The following is a 14,378-nucleotide window of genomic DNA, read 5'->3' on the forward strand; positions in this document are numbered from 1 at the left end:
GTCAGGAACGCTGACATGATGAGTGGCATCGGAGCCAGCTGTGGGAGAAGATGACGAACGCGCCAGCAGTGGCACGGGCGCGTCTCTGCGCAAGGGGAGCTCACCTGACTTTGTGCGCCGAACGCCGCGTTTTCAAGAGCTCCACCTGAGGAGGCATTCAAGGCTTTCGCCTTGAAAAAAATGTTCAACATATCTTGCCGCGTAATTTCGTATCGTGACAGCAAATGCTTTTACTCTTCGCCAGCAGCAAACGTCCGAGCCTAAACAAACTCAACCCCACTCCGCGATGCCGGCACGCCTAGGGAGAAACGCATACAACACGCGCTAAGAAACCTCCTCCGTAGTGTATGAGTATATTCAAGGAGCAAAAGCCCCCAAATTTTCGCTCTCGAGCACGCTCTTACTCGCGCCTGCGCATGAACGGCTGGCGATCCGCTTAGTGCTTAATTATCACTACTTGAAGGACCAAATAAAGTTTTCCTTCCTTCCTTCCTTCCTTCCTTCCTTCCTTCCTTCCTTCCTTCCTTCCTTCCTTCCTTCCTTCAACTGAACCTCTCGTGGGGAGCCCGGCTTGCGCAGAACCATGCTTTACTTCTCACGTTTTAGCCATACCCTCCTCCTTCGCTTTCTTCCTCGTGCTCGTCGTCTCTCATCTCCCGCGGCGCTCCGCGTTCGCTCTTTCATTCTTCGCTGTGCTCGTTCGCTCGGTTACGCTGACGCTAAACGCAATAACGGACGCCCTAAAAGCCGTTGAGTAAAACCAGCGAAGCTGAAACGTGCGTCCCCGGTGTTTACGACTGGGTGAATCCCTACAATTCGTTAAACGACGGCTTAGTAGGATGCCGGATTCTCGGTACGCAGTTGTGGCTTGCGCTCGGCTACACCAGTTCTTGTGCCCGGGCTGCAGCATCGGCACGGCGCAGACGAGCTCGTTCCCGGTTCTGCTCGCGACGTTGCTTCGCAGGCTGCCTGCTCCTCAGGAGCACGTATGACGCGTGGCCTACCCATTTCGGGGTCAGAGAGAAACTGCTGCGCGCGTGCCCGGCTGCGGCAGAGAGCAACGACGTCACTATTAGCGCCGCCAATCGCGTGCCTCTCTTCGTCTTTTATTTTTCGCCGTTTTCGCAGTTTTTGTTGCACAGGCGACAGACTGACGGACGGATAAATTGGCTAGCAACATACAGCTTCGCTGTAATAGCATTCCCTATTTCTTCTAAGAGGTGTGTGTGCTTTAGAGATACCTGTAAGTTCACACATATGTACAGGTTCCACGTCATCGAGAGTTGTTTTATTACTCAAAACAGTAGTTCATTCACTGATGCAACATTATCTGTCCTGTAACGTTACTTACGCCCCTATAAATGTTAATTGACGACAGAATAATGTCGTCCAATGAACGAAAACCTGCGCCAAACTCCAGGGTGGCAGCCAAAGAAAGTTTCGACGTTCACAAGGGTGCCAGTCTGGATGAGTCAGCACAACTCCGGAAGAGTGAAGGAAACATGACGAACATTTCGAAACGGGAACTGGACCATACATATGTCTTACTTTTAGTTCGCTGAGATATGGTTATAAGAGCGCCTACGTTGCGCCGAGAGTTGTGGTAACGGCGTGCGCGTATCATTACTTTCTCAGCGATTCTTGCTTTGCCGCTTAACCACGTTACAGCAAGCAGGCAGTGCACGATTACCGAGTCTTATTTTTGATTGTCAGAGGTGGGGGATGGGGCCCGGTTCGGCCGGTGTCCCCGATCCCCCGCTACCAAAAATTATGTGCCCCACTGACCCTGATTTGGGCAGTGGCGAGAGTCAGCGCAAGGCCTCTTCTCTGGGTGCGCCCTGCATGATCAGCGTCAACCCGGCACAAGGTACGTATACCTACACGGCAAACGCAGCCTGCACCCCTTCCGGTGCGGCCCTTCAATTACCGCACGTAGTATCAATCACCTTGGACAGATACCACAGCACAACATGGGACTTGGAACAAAACGAGGCACCGGATAAGTTAGCGTGCAAGAGCGTGCACAGAAGCGTTTGTTCAGAGACACGTTTTTTTCGCACATTCTGTTCGCTCGCGCGTAAAACGAGCCCAGATTATTAGCACTTCAGTGGCGAGAAAACGAGAACCGTTTTCGAAACGCGCTTTCAGAGGTGCGCATGCATCGAGAAAGACGAAGTGGTAGGGCGGTTGTACTGTCTTAAACCTCCTTGTTTTTGTTTCATGACGATGATGCTGATCAAGGGCACCATCATCATCATCAAACCTCCTTGGTTGTTCCACGCGAAGTAGCGCAAATGACCGCGGGGGTTCGGCCAAGAAATGGCCGCCGTAAATGTAAAGGCATAAAATTTAGGGACGAATTCAAAAGCTTCTTTCTTTGTGAAATTTATCTGCAATTTTTTGGGATTAACCAATCATATGGCTCTATTATCTCTGACTGTGGCCTACAGGGGCGCTCCGAGCGCCGCTCGCGGGGCGTCAGGGTCAGGACTCTCGCTTGTCGTCTGCTAGAGCCCTGGCGGTGTACGCGGGCCTCCTGCAGTGGTTCCGTTTGTTCTCTCTAGTTATCTATACTAACACACTTCTGGCGGTCCTTTCAAAAAACAGTTTCGGTTGTTTTCGTGTGCAAAATATTTATGCAAATGTCTGAGGAGTCTATTTGCCAAAGGCAGCTCTTACGCGCTGCGAAGTTTCATGCGTGATTATTACTCTTGTAGCGTCAGTTTAGGTGGGTAATCCAAGTATAAATATAAAGACTAAGATCAGACATGTCAATAAAAGACGATGTATTTTCGCCGCAGTTCAAAGAGCAGGTAACACAATGCCTGACCGGGGTTGTTGGAGAAATATGGGAGAGGCCTTTGCCCTAAAGTGGGCGTAACCAGGCTGATGATGATGATGATGATGAACACATTGCCTGCTACATAAATTCTACATTTGGCTTGATTTTAACTCTTTAACACAGCCAGTTCAAGGTAAAATACCGAATTTTTTCATAGGATAGCTGAAACGTCACGCAGTAGCAGGAGGATTTAACTAGCACTGCAACCCAGACTCTGTCAGCGCCATCTACTGTTTGAAGTACTTATTATAAGAACGTTGTTCGATGCCCGTTATGAAAGGAAGTAACTAAAGGAAACGAATCGCAACTGTCAGAAAGCTGTCAGTACGCGGAGAGACAGTAAGCAGTGAATCCATTTCAAGGCTACGCGTCCACCTCGGGTAAGTGGTTAACAAACTTATATTGCTTCAGGAACAGTTATGACAATTTGTTTTGCAAAGCTGAAACAGCTGCTCGGCCCAATTTAATAGGCTATATACACCTTTGAGATCATACGGTTGCAGCCATCAAGAAGTCTAATCCTCATTAGTTATGTGGGACATACTGGAAATTTAAAAATTCACTCAGGCACGTGTTCAACATTTAGCACACTCAAAGAAGGATTGTGGTGTCTTTATTCCGTAGTGCTTTGTGGGCTCACGAAGTGTACAGTCTCGCTTGCACCCAAACCAGAACGGTTCAAAACATGGCGCTGCAGATGGTAGAATTTAGGTTTCCTCTTTTAAGCAGCGCAAGGTCGGTTCTACTGATTAGACCATATCGAGGACACTCCAAGTGGCGCTGTAAAGTACTGCTTCGTGGTTTCAATTCGAAGTTGTAATGAACGAATAGATTTCGTCAGCTAGGTAACCGTGTCACAACCACGCCCAGTTGGCACCGCAGTGAGATGAGTTTGCCGTATCGTCCAATGAAGGCAGCTGTAGGCCACTATGAAAGATTCCATCGCCTTTAAAGTATGTCGCAAAGTTGTAACAAGCATTGTAGGTGAACAAGCATTGTAGCACAGATTGTTAGTCTACTTAGAGAGCACATATTACTAGGCAGATGAAAGTGTTATATAAAGAGTAAAAAATTATATTTTTGTATTGAAGGAATGCCTTACAACTGCGTGTGTTAGGCCAGCACTCGTAACTTAAATTTAACTTGCCATAACAAAACAATTTTTGCAGCCACATAGGAGACGTATTTATCTGTGCAATGAACGAGAACTAAGAGGTATGAGGAATCCTGAGAGCGTAATAATGAAATAACCAACAAGAAAGAACAACAACTTGCTCTTCTTATTGGTATCCCTTGTATGAAATTCTCGTACAATTTTATTTCTGAAGGCCCATTGCTTAGCTATGTAACAAATAAATGTGCACTGGGTCATTGAAAAAATCTGTTTAGAAAATTGCTTATTGAGGGGATGTGAAAGAAATGCAGTGAAATGGGTTCTCAGAAAATCAACAAAAAAAGAACAATTTAAACACCTCAAGCACTCAGAAAAAAGCTCTCATGAGAAATGAAATTCACTAGCTTCATAGCTAATTGTGTCCTCGAGATTCTTGTTTTTGTCAAATTTTGGCCATGAAACAACCATATTTACTTTTCTAGTTTGAACTCTTAATACTGCAGCGGGAGACCTCCACCTTTAACGTTTCTTTTTCCTTTTTTCCTTTCATACCTGGAAGACCACAAATGCAAGCAGAACACACAAAAATTCAAAAGCACTGCCGTCCTGACTAGGAAATACCTAAAAATCAGGTAAGTATAGAAATGGATTCAGCATCGCCATCAAATCTGTTGACTCCGTCTATGCGGCATCCACACTCCTTGCACGGGCTCCAGACTCCCAGTAAAACAATCTACTAGATGTAGTGCTTTCAGCATGCCTATCACACATCCTGCTCGGCAGAATGCTGTGCAAAGGCCATGGAGCCCAATGATATCGTAATTTCTTTCCCCTTTGTGTTTAAAGCAGCACTTTTTATGCGTTGCATATTGCAATCACTCAGTTCAGCCCTTGGGCGCGGCCGCGCAGCCACCATTGAGGGTATGAGCCATTGTTCATTGCTGCGCGTCTCATATGTGGGTCTGAACTTAACAGCACAGACCCCTCACCCGGCATGGAGTAGCATAACTCCGGCCGACCTCGCCAGCCTTTCTCCCGTTAATGTTGCAGATAAATAGAACAAATAAAAACAAAGGTTATGTTCGTGCCACTCAGTTTGGACTGACAAAGAAACCGCAACAAGTATGACCGGAAGCCAGGCGGAAAGATCACTGTTTCGGCGCTTCTGTTTCACCCAACTCTGTCAGCGTTTCTGACGCGCTGCAGTTATTTACTCGGACCCAGTCGAATGTGCCCCTTCACCAGCTGACGCAAGCAAGGTCCGGACTCGGTAACGCAACCCCGCTTTAGAGAGGGGCCCAATACGATGATAGGAACTCGAGGACACGAAGCAGCGTCGTGCGCCCAATCAGCACAACCATTGTTCGGCGATTATAGCAGCGGCAGCTGATGGCTGCGGGAAAGTAACAACGGATTTTCGATTCGCACGAGGCTGTGGAGGTCGCGGCTTCAGAGAGTGGACGCCTGCATCCTATGTTTTTGTTTATGTAAAGTCCGCGGCTGTTAGAACGTCAAGAACTTGAGCCTGTTCATCCGTATCATGCGTAGGCAATACAGGTGAACTTCCTATCCGACTGTACATAAACAAAAACATATTTTTGGGACACCGTAGAAAGCTCGCAGTATACATTTATGTGCGAGATTCACAAACAGCGTATGAAAACATTCCGGTCGACACTTTACAGCGGCAATATTCCTGGATGCTGGGCATCACTCATCATCCATCGAGAAATCTATGCGAGTTTTACCGACTGTTTTGAAATCCACGGACTTTGGAGCACGCTCATTGGCACCAGTGTTTGATACTGAAAACGAGAACTATCTGTCCCTTTGCCGTTTCCTGCTTTGCTCGCTCAGGGAAGCCAACCTTCTGATTAACCTCCTTGCCCTCCCTTTTTTTTATGCGTTGCATATTGCAATCACTCAGTTCAGCCCTTGGGCGCGGCCGCGCAGCCACCATTGAAGAAGAAGAATTATGGGGTTTTACGTGCCAAAACCACTTTCTGATTATGAGGCACGCCGTAGTGGAGGACTCCGGAAATTTCGACCACCTAGGGTTCTTTAACGTGCACCTAAATCTAAGTACACGGGTGTTTTCGTATTTCGCCTCCATCGAAATGCGGCCGCCGTGGCCAGGATTCGATCCCGCGACCTCGTGCTCAGCAGCCCAATACCATAGCCACTGAGCAACCACGGCGGGTAGCCACCATTGAGGGTATGAGCCATTGTTCATTGCTGCGCGTCTCATATGTAGGTCTATTCTCTTTTAAGTTTGCTATGTTTGTTATTAAGTTGCTTCTATTTTTATGCGTTGCATATTGCAATCACTCAGTTCAGCCCTTGGGCGCGGCCGGGCAGCCACCATTGACCTTTAGCGCAACCACGTGACGTGACGTCACGAAAGCCGGAGGAAAAGCTGGGCACCAACTCGCGCAATATTCAACGCATTCTTGGCTTAACCAAGCTAAGCCTGGCCATTTTTTCTTTTCCTACGATTCCACGGTTACAAATGAACACGGCAGCGCCGGTGATGCGAGCACGGCGGCGCATAGAAGGAAGCCTGCGAAGGCGAAGTGATGCTTAAAGACGTGGTCTGCTGCTGCGTTATTTCAGCCGGTGAGCCAGTACTTTTCATCAGCTCTGGCGTCTCTGCGGCTGCGCAGGTTTGCTTCGATGCGTGGCCGGGCTCGCAGCACTGGCGCAGCACGTACCGTGGTCATGCGCACGGTGGAAGAATAAACCATGGTCATGCGCTGCCGTGTACGTGTTCGCTCTAACTGTGATTAAGATAGTGCCAATGCAAAGTCTCTCACGTTTATGCCTAGGCCTGATTGACGCACCCGTCATCCGCTCAGTACCGTCATCGTCACGGCACCGGCGTACGTCTGGAAAGAGCGCTTCCTGCCGGTCTCTTCCTTAGAAACGGGACGCCAGGGACGTCAACAGCATCGGCCAGTGGCGACGGCGTCTTATCTTAACGCAAAAGCGTGAAAGGTCCCCTAAGCCACCCAGACGTCGAAATTTAGTTGCGGTGTTACAACTGTGCACGAGTCAGCAACGAACATGCATCCGCGTTAATTTTTTGAAATGGTGGCGCAATGGCAGAGTTACACGCGTTTGATGGTCGAAACGAGGCCCTCGCTCTTTCCTTCGCTGCTCTCCGTTCATCTGCTGGTCTCCTCCTCAGCAAGTGCCCTTCCAAATGTGACGTGTCACACGTAATCGCCAACCAACGCGCTTTTCCAACGCTGTCCACTTCCCGTTCCCGCGATTCCGCACTTCTCAGCCACCCGCGGTTGCTGCCGTGCCGGCCCGTGCTCCTGCGAAGCCTGCCCTTGTGGACTCTGTGTCGTCCGCACGTCTAGGAAGGCTCGCCAATGTAATAGATCCGTACGGTGACACGCTGTGCTCAAGCAGCTGCGCCGGAGATGAACAGCCGCCGTCGCCGCCTTCCCCAGATCGCGGTGACGATGTGGGTTGGTACGTTGAGGCGGCGTGCTAGGCTTTCCGCGAGCACGGCAACCAAACAGTAGGAAAGTTATACAAGTGAGCAGGATATGCGTTCAGTACAACATTACTAGATTAACTCACTGAAACAGCTCCAGGGTGCTCGAGCCAGCCTTTGCGCAAGACGTCATCATGAGGTAGCTGGTGTCGTGTTTTTTCCACTCGGAGCTCTTGCAGCCAAGCACCGCCCACGGATGCTTTCAAGCCATCGCAAAACAATTTCGAACACTTTCCGCATGGCTAATCAGGCCGCTAAGCACAACTGTGTTGGAACGCGAGCGATTCGACTCTTGCGGGCCGTAGTTGCCGCTTCGCAAAGTGCGCACAGTCGAGCAAGAGCAGGGATCCCGCGTACCTGCTGGCAGACTAACCGGAAGTCGTAGCCTCTAGTTCCACCAATGGACAGAGTCTGCTCCTGGTGACATCACCAGATGCACCCTGGTGACGTCACGACAAGCGCTGGTTATACCACAAAGGCCCAGAAAGCAGCGCAAGGTCCTTTTTTTGTTTGTTTCCTTTTTTTGTGCCGAGCCCGCAGCGCGTGGCGCTGTAGCGTATGGCGTCGTTGATCGTGACGGCATTCTGAACTCGATGCCCGTGTTTACTTGAAAAGTTTAAAAAATATCGGAGGGCACTGTGTTGCAGAAAATATGGAGTTGAAGAGAAGTTTATTTCAACAAACTTCATTAAAAATACATGTGCACTTGATTTGCGTTTAGAAAAAGTTTATGTCAACAAGAGACGATACGAAGACTGAGTCGCAATCATGGCACAGTTCCACCAGGACGATAACATGTGAAAAAACGAAGCATTGTTACACGGCACGTTTTCAAAGTAGTGTCCGAGTCCTCACTCACTAGCATATAATCACATAGACGCACGGAAATACATTCTCTGTCGCATGGATAAAATGATGTTCCACAAAGTATATTCAGACAATCACGCATACCGAGCCAAGCAGGCCCTCCGTGTAGCGCAGAGACGTTGGTGAACTAATTGAAATTCTCAAAGTAAAATGCGTAAGAAAAATCGTGAACTACGACTTACACGCAACCTACCGACATGATAGCACCGAACTGTAATTTGAATATACGAGAAAACATATTTCTGTTACGTGGACACTCAAACACAATCCTCTTCATTCGCACAAAACCTATCATTCACAAAGCGGCGCGCCCGATTCCTTGCAACACCATCCAAATGCGCTCGCCTCCGCGCATACGCGTTCCACGTAAGAAGACGCGTTTCTACCAGAAATCTCCCCCCCCCCCTCGTGCATAGCGTTCACTACCAGCCTGTCCCGGTAAATATTACGGCTATATATATGTGTCCATAAGCTACAGCTACCGGGAAGCGTGAGAATCAGTCAGGGATCTTTGAATCCTATCGCGTTTCACTGTTAACAGCGAAGCTTAAGCGCCCTCCAAACTTTTGAAGAGAAACCGACGAAGAAACGTCTGCTCACGGCGCTGATGCCGTAACGGCGGACGGGACGGAGATCATGACGGCAGTGTGAATGAGGCCTTATCAGTTACATCGCTGTCTAGACATTAACCCTTTGTAGGTCAAGCTTCTACAAGAAACTCTTTTCGCCAGGATCACATGTTTTGAGTACATCTGTAACTTCTTGAGAACGACCTGTTTAGAAAAAAAAAACAAGCAAATGATTGTTAGGTGATATTAAAGCGACACATTTTTTTTTTATGTGTGCAGTCTTGCATGGCTAATCTTTAAATATGTAGGTAAACTAACAAATATCTTTTTTCTTTCGCGAATTTTCTCAAATGCACACATTTTCTTTCGTTCCATAACTTCGACAGAACCAGAGTCTGTTTCTTTCCTTCTTGTTCAAGTTCGTTTTTTTCATTTTGTCATGTGTCGCGACAAAGGTGTTATCCAAGCAAAGACGGCAGTGCGGCGACTTCCAAGCCACGTCGAACTCAATGATAACAGTGCAAATAAAATAAAGTGAAATAGAGAAAGTGACTCCAGTGACCAACGGCCATAGCGAACACGAGGCATGCTCTGTGAGCGCCGGAAGCGAACTCAGCTGTCCGCGCTCGTCAGAAGAAACGAAACCAGTGAAAAACTTACAGTAGTCAATTGTTGGATCGCTGGACGGGATATTATCGCCTCTCGGGCGTCTCGAAAATGATTGACCGTCACTTAAGTATTCTTACGCAGTTTGAATTCAAAGTCATTATGAAGCCTCTAACCACGGCGGTTGTAACCAACCGCCGTGGTTGCTTAGTGTCTTTTGTGTTGCATTGCTAAGCACGGAGTCGTGGGACCAAATCCTGGCCGTAGCGGTCGCATTTCGACGGCGGCGAAATGCAAGAACGCCCGTGTCCCGTGCATTGGGGGGCACGTTAAAAAACCCCAGGTGGTCAAAATTAACCCGGAGTCGCCAACTACGGCGTGCCTCATAATCAGATCGTGGTTTCCGCACGTAGTACCCGAAAATCCAATCTAATTAATTGGTTACGTCCATGATACGCGACGTCATACATTGTCACCTGCCTTCGTAACTCTACCACATCCACCTTGCTACAATATGTAGCGACCTTAATCCGCCTTAACACAAATGACACCACTTCAGTCCACCTTGCTCTAATTTGTACCAACGTTAATCCACCTTAATCCAACTTGATCTAATCTGTACCGATCTTAATTCCCCTTAATTCACTTTAATCCACTTCAATTTACCTTCACGCACTTCACATTAATTCACTTTACTCCAGCTTACGTCATTCCAATTTGTTATAAATTTAATTCACTTTACTTCACTCTAATTCACTTTATTTCACATTAATTACACATAAGTACTGAGTAAAGTTGTTACACCTTTTACTATCTTCTGGATTACAACTGATGTCATACAATACTCTGCCTTTTGGTGCCGCTTGTTGCGGACAGCGCCGGCTTTTCTGCCTCGTGCGACACGAAATGCTTTTGCATCAGAAAGGCGCACGCGCGGCACCGGTTTCCGAGCGCCCGCCTGCAAACCAAGCAGTCGCACGCATGCAGGAAGGCCATGCGGGTCATCACACTGCAGCAACGCCTTGTGCGATTAGGAACGAGATAAGAGATTAGTTTTCTTGACGCTCGTAACTTTGAACTACACCGTTCGGAATACCGAATATGAAGGAAGCTGGGAACGGGCGGCAGGAAACCATAAGTAGGGCAAAGTGGAAATACCGGTGGTGGCAGTCATCAAGGGCAAGCAAAAATTCATTGGGGCGCAAACATTGACATGGGGACGGATTGCCAGCGTATAGCTGTCCAGGCTGCATACGTGGGCTGGTACCACTAGTTGTACCACATGGGCCGCATACGTTATTAAATATGGCAACACACTATGCCGATATTACTTAATTTTGGAAGTTGTCGCAGTGCTTGAAGCCTGCTTCACCTCCGCCGCGCGTCGCCCCGGTATTGTACTATCTCCGGGACCGGCCCAGGCAATCCTGTCCACGCACCACGGCACGGACGTAAGTCGGCCCGAGTATCGCCCCCTCCCCCTACTCCGGGCATGCGGGGGATGCATACGGGGCTAAAGGTAAACAAATTAGCTGTAAAAATCAGTTTTAACCTTGGCAGTGACCATCACATTATAAGAATAAGCACCGTAGCAGAAAATGTCAAGAGGAAGATCGGCACAGCTCGCCTCACGGATTGGGACGCCTTTAAAAACCACTGCCGGCAGTTGGAGGGCAACATCACCTCGATAGGGGAGTGGTGCCAACAACTTAAACAAATACAGGAAATCTATACTAAGAAGGTAGATCAAACCGAAGAAACTCCAGAGGTAGACAAGCGGCTACTCCAGCTATGGGAGGCAAGATGCGGTCTCACCAGAAGGTGGAAAAGGCAGAAATTTAATAAGAAGTTACAGAAGAAAATAGCTGCGGTAACACTCCAAGCAGAAGAGTACGCAACACACCTAGCCAGGCAAGGGTGGCAACAGTTCAGCACCTCGCTGAATGTGACACTTAGCACGGCTAAAACATGGCTTATTCTTAAGGCTCTAATGGACCCTACCAAGACTAAAGCAGAAAGCGGCAAAACAATTCAAAGGCTAGTGCACCAATATCAGGGCACAGAAGAGCAGCTCCTCGATGAAGTCAGAACCACATGCTACGGCACTGACGAACCCAAGGGATATGAAGGAGATTATCTCGGAGAAGAAAACTCAGATATGGACAAGCCTATCACCAGAGAGGAAGTCACCGCGGCAATGAGAGCCGTCACGAAAAACACAGCGGCAGGAGCAGATCGAATTAGAAACTCTCTCATAAGGAACCTAAGCGATGAGGCAGTAGATCAGGTGACGGCCTACTTCAACAAGCTTTGGGAGAAAGGAAAGATACCATCCGAGTGGAAGCATGCTGTGGTACTATTATTCCCAAACCAGGCAAGAAGCTGCAGATCGAGAATCTCAGACCAATCTCCCTCACTTCTTGCCTGGGAAAACTATACGAGAGGATCGTCACGAAACGCATCCAGCAACACCTAGAAAACAAGAGGCTCTACCCAGACCCCATGTTCCGCTTCAGGGCGAACCTCTCGCCGCAGGATGTGCTTCTGCAACTTAAAGAAGAGGTCCTGGAGACAATGCCCAAGAATGGGGAAAACATAGTCATGGCACTTGATATAAAAGGTGCTTTTGACAACGTCAGCCAAGCCGCTATAATGGAGGGGCTAAATAACACCAACTGCGGGAGAAGAATCCATGACTATGTCAAAGACTTCCTGACCAACAGAATGGCCACAGTGGGACTAGGGGAGTTGAGGAGTGATGTCTTCACCACCCCAAGCAAAGGCACACCCCAAGGCTCGGTTATCTCGCCCATACTCTTTAATGTGGCGATGATTGGCCTAGCAGAAAGACTCGGCAGAATCCAGGGCATCCAGCACGCGATGTACGCAGACGACATCACGGTCTGGGTGAACAATGGATCCCTGGGAGAGAAACAGGAGAAGCTTCAACAAGTAGGAAGCTGCGTAGAAAGATACGTGAAGGAAAGAGGACTAGCCTGCTCTACAGAGAAGTCTGAGCTACTAAGGGTAGGAAGGCACCCCACTGATGCACCACTCGAGGTGAAACTGGAGAGGCAATACATCCCGGAGAGGAACATGATAAGAGTCCTGGGAATGTGGCTACGAGCAAGCAGGAAATGCATCCACACACTCAGCCTGCTCAGCAAGTGGGCTGAACAGGTAGGCAGTATGATAACCAGAGTCTCCCACCGAAGGCATGGGATGAAAGACGACGATACGCTGAAGCTTGTCAGACGCCTCAAAGTCAGCTGGGTAATCTACTCGCTGCCATACCACCCCATGATCAAGAGCGAAACGGAACAAGCAGAGACAATCATGCGGAACGCCTACAAGACGGCACTCCACCTACCAAGAAACACACCGAACGACAAGCTGCTACAGCTAGGGATTAGCAACACCTTCGCCGAACTGGCCGAAGCACAGCTTGGAGCACAGTTTCACCGACTCAGAGACACGGCTACGGGAAGAGCGCTCCTGACAAGGTTAGGTCGATATACCCGATATACCGATATACCCGATATATCGATACCAATGCCGATATACCCGACGAGATCCGTAAGAACCTCCACAAATCTCCAAATCCAAATCTCCACGCGGCCAGAAGGCAGGCGCGGGCAGATTATGTGGAAAGGCATTTGGCCAAACTAGAAAGCACGGTTTTCACGGATGCAACACTGTATCCATGGAATAGACATACAAATTACATTAGGGCAGGTAGTGGTTGACAACGCAGGCAAGCTAATCACCTGCGCAACTACACGTAGCGCCAGGATAGTGGAAGCGGAGGAGGTCGCAGTTGCGCTGGCAGCGGCTAAGGGCTATCGAAAAGACAAATCAATGGTCATGTTAACGGATTCAAAAGAGACATGCAGGAACTACACAAAGGGTAGAATCTGCAGGGCTGCCTTAGCTATCCTCCGCAAGGCAGCACACCTCAGACACACCGGAGCCCACAAACTAATCTGGATTCCGGCACACACAGGGATAGAAGGAAATGAAAGGGCAGATAGCTTGGCTCGCGAGATCACGTACCGAGTCGAGCGGCCACACACCCTGGAACAGCACTTCACCGTGGAGATCGGCTATTCAGAGTTACTGAACTACCACAGAGGCAAGAGAATTAGATACTCCCCGCCACACAAAGCCTTAATACAGCAAGAAGCAGCTATATATAGTTGGCGGAGGCTGCAAACGGCAACCTTCTCTAACTTACATATACTAAGCGACATGTATCCTACACAATTTAGGAACACATGCCCGTGGTGCGGGGCAACCCCCACGCTTTACCATATAACCTGGGAGTGTAAACGTAACTACACATTCCACCAACACAAAACCCCAAGTGCGGAGCAGTGGGAAAGCCGGCTCACCAGCTGCGAGCTCGCCGCCCAAAGAGCAATGGTGCAGCACGCAAGCGAAGCAGCCCGGCGCAGTGGAGCCCTGGACTAGGGGCCCAACCCTGCTAAGAAGGTCAAGCGTCTGCAGCGATGAAGACGAAGACCGAACGCTAAACCCTTAACGGACCAAATAAAGTTTTCTCTCTCTCTCTCTCTCTCTGCTGTAAAGAATTTCCTTAGAAATAATATGAGAGGTTTCAGAACCTCCGGAGCGACACTATAGGCTGCACTTCATCCAGAAAAAGCGTGATTTTTGAGACGTTTTGTCACCGACGTTCGAGTATGGCCGTGGCCACATAGCCATTGTCGTACGTGCGTGGAGTGGTAATGGCTCCAACCAACGTAGTGTACTACTTTGTTGTATACAAATGAGTATGTTTCATATGTTGCATACCAATGAATGAATGAATGAATGAATGAATGAATGAATGAATGAATGAATGAATGAATGAGCACA

At 48.6% G+C, this 14,378-nt stretch overlaps 1 non-coding gene across 1 annotated transcript; it reads right to left on the reverse strand.

Annotated features, from left to right (window-relative positions):
- Positions 1–1,716: 1,716 nt before the first annotated feature.
- On the reverse strand, positions 1,717–1,875 carry LOC139058312 (U1 spliceosomal RNA). The gene has a single exon (XR_011513307.1). It is a non-coding gene; the product is annotated as a U1 spliceosomal RNA (small nuclear RNA).
- Between the last annotated feature and the right edge of the window lie 12,503 nt (positions 1,876–14,378).

The sequence above is a fragment of the Dermacentor albipictus genome, chromosome 3, assembly GCF_038994185.2.
Source record: "Dermacentor albipictus isolate Rhodes 1998 colony chromosome 3, USDA_Dalb.pri_finalv2, whole genome shotgun sequence".
NCBI classification, from domain to species: domain Eukaryota; kingdom Metazoa; phylum Arthropoda; class Arachnida; order Ixodida; family Ixodidae; genus Dermacentor; species Dermacentor albipictus.